Genomic DNA, 5,000 nt, shown 5'->3' on the forward strand with positions numbered 1-5,000 from the left:
GACACCAAGAAAAATGCATTTCTGCTCTTATTTAATGTAATGTTATTGAAATTTACCTAATATGTTATATTTAAGTAGATTTATGTTTCAGAATGCATACGAGATTAATCAAGCATACCACGAACCAAAATATCTGAAAATCTGCCAATACCCTTTTCTACTGTTAATAGAGTGATCGTACAATTCACCAGAGAGGGCAAGAAGAGCACAAAACTTCATTCAGAAAGAACCTTGCGTCTTGTCAAAAGAAATGTCGAAGAGGATCCACGTTGCAAGAGCTCTGACATAGCACTGCTCAAGCTGATGTCAGTCCCAGAACAGCTTTCAAGTATCTCCACAAGCTGGGCTACTATGGCAGAGCTGCAAGAAGGAAACCACTCCTTCGTCCAGCCAATATCAAGTGCAGTAAGGATTGGGCTGTTGAGATGGTGGAGAGACCTGTGGCCATTTGGAGCATTGTCATTTTCTATGATGAGTCATGATTTACATTATTTTCAGACAGTGGAAGAGTGTGGGTCTGGAGACTCTGTAGTCAAGAGTTTAACCTCAAAAGACTGCAGCCAACAATGAAACATGGAGGCATTTCAATAATAGTGTGGGTGCAATTTGGAGTGAGGGTCTATCAGAGCTTGTGGAGTATCAAGGAAACATCGATTCAGGCAAATATGTTTCTATATTAAAGGAAGGACTCATTCCAATATTCTCCAGTGGTAGAATGAATAAAAAATGTCTTCCTATTTAAGGAAGATGGAGTTCCTTGTCACACTGCTCAAGCAACACAAAATTGGTTGAGACAAAATGGGATCAGGAAACTTCCATGGCCAAGGCAGTTACCAGATATGAACCCTATTGAACACCTCTGGGGCATATTAGACCAACTACTTCGCAAAAAGAACACAAAATCATCTTCAGAGCCCGAACTCTTAGTATTACTACGGGAAACATGACAAGAAATCCCTCAAGATGATGTTCGTGAACTAATCACTAGCTTGCCTAGAAGGATCCTTGCATTGAAAAAAAAAATCAAAGGCGATGTCAACACAGCATTAGTTATTCACATTGTGATAATTTATAAGCACTTTAATTGTATCAATTGCTTGTTTAACAAATTAAACGATTTCTCTTGGTGTCTATTCAATTCTGTCATGTCTGTAATATATACTTATACACATACACACATATACACATACACACATACACATACACACATGTACGTACACATGTACATACACATGTACATACACATGTACATACACATGTACATACACATGTACATACACATGTACATACACATGTACATACACATGTACATACACATGTACATACACATGTACATACACATGTACATACACATGTACATACACATGTACATACACATGTACATACACATGTACATACACATGTACATACACATGTACATACACATGTACATACACATGTACATACACATGTACATACACATGTACATACACATGTACTCGTACATCGACATATACATGTACACGTACATCGACACATACATGTACACATACATGTACACATACATGTACATATACGTGTACTTATATATGTACATATTCATATACATATATAAATGAATATACGTGTACATATTCATATACATATATAAATGAATATACATGTACATATTCATATACATATATAAATGAATATACATCTACATATAGATGTGTATTTTTACATGCTTTCATATACTAGGTACATGTCCCCTACATATCTGAATTTTCATCGAAGGACATGGTCTATAGAAAGGGTAATAATCAAGAATCCTCAACTTTATAATTATTGTTTCAATTGAGCAATTCTATGAGAATTCCATGCGTTTTTTTTTTTTTTTTTGGCTTGCATTTCCATGAAAATGTATGTATACTAACTTAACAAGACTTTACCTTTACTGATCTCTGTTGCCGTCCACACTGCAGTTTTGAAAAACTACCCAGTTGTTTCCTCCTGCACTTATCAAATCTGTGAAATCAAATATATCTCTTAACAGTATAACCCACGTTGAATATCTTAACGTAGATTAATGCTCATACGAAAGTAAAGGTAAATAGAGGATTTCCTTAATGGTCAAGAAGGAGCAGCAATTTAAATAATTCCTGAAAAAATCTTTATGGTGGGTCCAAGAAATTGCTTTGGAGCCAATGATAAACGGAAAGGAATGTCCGTTTTCTTCACTACATGTTGTTATGGAAGTCGAAATCAATGAAGGAAGTAACGTGAGTATTAGGAGTCCTCTCCTAAGTCTTGTGCTGTATATGTGGAGAGGAATCCTTTCTATTTAGTGAATTTAAGTAATTAACGATAATTTTGTTAGGGACCGAGTTGTCTTGCCGGCGTGCATTATCAAATATATCAAGTGATCGTGCTTTTATTTTCTGTGTTATTCGGGACAATATATTGTGTAAATTACTTATACAAGTGACTGCAAAACTGCCGCAAGATGCGTGTAAGCTTCTCCTTGCCTACCCTGCCACAAGCCTTTTCCTAATCCATAAAGGACAAAAAAACATTCTTACTTTTTCTTAAAACTTTTTTTCACATATCTGCCATACCAAAAAAAATCTGTTCCACGAAAACCCTACTTTTCCTAAACCAATACTGCTCCTCACTAATTTCTCCCTCTGTTCCTCCCCTAAATTTTTCAGTCAAAACCCTCCCATAAGCCTTCCCATCTACACTTAACAACCTGATCCCTCAAACTATAACACTCACACTTGTCACCTTTTCCTTTGTAAAGCGGAAAGATACAAACACTCCTCTACTCCACTGGTACTCTGCCCTCTTTTAGACAAACATCAAACAACCTCACATGCCAGTCCACCATCACTGTACTTCCCTTTCTTAGACACTCCGCATGACATCCATCTAACCCAGGTGCCTTACCTGGTCTCATCATTTTCATAAGAACATAAGAATAAAGGAGACTGCAAGAGACCATAAGGCCTACACTAGGCAGCTCCGTATCCATCACCACCTGTCACCCCCACCCATAAAGTTGTCTAATCATAACCGTAATGAAAGAAGACATTCATTCCATCACAATGCTCAATAACTTTGAACCTACAATCCATTTTTCCATGGAGTTGGAAGTTAATGGGCTGTTACAGTTTCTAGACGTCTTGGCAACACGAGGAGACGACCTCAAAACCAGTGTATACAGAAAACCTACACACACACATACATACACAGATTACTAGACTTCGACAGCAACCACACGAACTGCCACAAAAGAAGCCTAAACCGTACACAGGAATAGAGCTGAAAGGCTTTGTTCCACGGCTGACACGGTGAAGATGGATAAAAAACAAAACAAAACAAAAAACAACGTTTTCCGAACCAACGGTTATCCAAGCAGGACCGTGCAGAAATGGACGAGAACAAAACATGTCGAAACACAAATTCAACACACACGATACAGGGTCACAATCCTCTACATTAAAGATGCGTTCAAGGTAACGGCCAGGTTACTCTGGGATAAGAAGGTATAGGTTGCACACAAACAACGCAACACTCTGAATCATAACCTAACTAGAATCAAGGACAGGGAAGCACTCACATAGCAGGCGGGTGTGGTGTACCACCATGGATGGTTGGATTGTGGTGCAGACTACATAGGAGAAACAAAAGAAACTCGCCACCAGGGTAGAACACAAACGAGCAGTTAAACGCAAAGATACAGCTTCAGCACTTTATAAACACGTCACCGAACACCAACACAACATAGATTGGGAAGGAGGGAAATTCAAGTACAAAGTCAACTAATGAATAAATAAACGAATAAATAAATAAATAAAAATAGAAATATAATAAGATAAAATAAATAAACAAATAAATAGAATAAAATAATTCCTAGAGGCCTAGGCGACAAAAGGTGACAGCATTAACAGGTGCATTGACTTGAACCCGATCTACTTAGGCACAAGGAGCATGACGCAGCACAAGGCAACATAGGCTGTAATTAGTTTAATTCTTGTATGAGTGACTATGAAATGTACGCTTGAGGGCATAAAAGGTTGTGTTTGTGAGTGCGCGTAAATGTGACATGACATACACACGTATATGACCAATTTCATTTAATTATGTTAATCAGGCTTTTGATGGGGAAGTGGGGGGACTCGAATCAGCGACAAGGAAATTTCGAAACAGACCAACACGATTCTGAGTGCGTCACCAGAAACATTAGTTATAAAAGATCGTTGGAGAAGAGGACAAGGTTGATGATGAAGGAGCTTGTGGATTTGGGGAAACACAAGAACGTTGCTCAGAAAGAGAGGAACCACCGCTTCTATCCTTAGGGAAAATATCGCACCGAAGTGGTGGGAAAGGAAAGACGGGTTGGCTAGTTATCAACAATTGTGTGATATGTAAGGCGTCGAAAGTAATGTACTCTTAGTAAAAGTAGTTGTGCATTCACGATACACCTAAGGGGACAGATGAAAACTATTAAGAATAGATAAAGAAAAATTCAGAAGATCGTGAAAGACGAAGGAAAAAAAATTGAGCAACACCTCAGTGGCTACGTAGAAAGTAAATTATACTGTGGTAGAGAATTTTTGTACGAAAAGCCGACGGAACTTCTTTAAAAAAAAATGTCGGCATTCTTCATGAAAATTAGCCAACGTAGTAAAAATATCTAACAACTAATTAATGCTTTAGGCTAATCTGTCTTCAGATGTATTCAATATTTTCACTTTATAAGAAAAGTAAATAAAAAAGGGAAGGAAAAAATTAAGAGAAAAGAAAACATAAAAACTTACCATAAACTCTAGCAGACTTATAATGTCACTAAACTAGTCGTTTTCTTGGAGTTCCCACGAAAGACTCGACTAGTATTTAGTTTATCTGAAAAGGACAAAGAATCAACGACAATAAAACCAATTGTCATGTGTAGCATAGACATGTAGCCGTATCGTTTCATAAACAAAAGGACTATGAGCTACAGATGACAAACACTGTCCAATCTTTCGAGTACACAA

The sequence above is a fragment of the Oratosquilla oratoria genome, chromosome 4, assembly GCF_046742065.1.
Source record: "Oratosquilla oratoria isolate Oo_2021 chromosome 4, ASM4674206v1, whole genome shotgun sequence".
Taxonomy (NCBI): Eukaryota; Metazoa; Arthropoda; class Malacostraca; order Stomatopoda; family Squillidae; genus Oratosquilla; species Oratosquilla oratoria.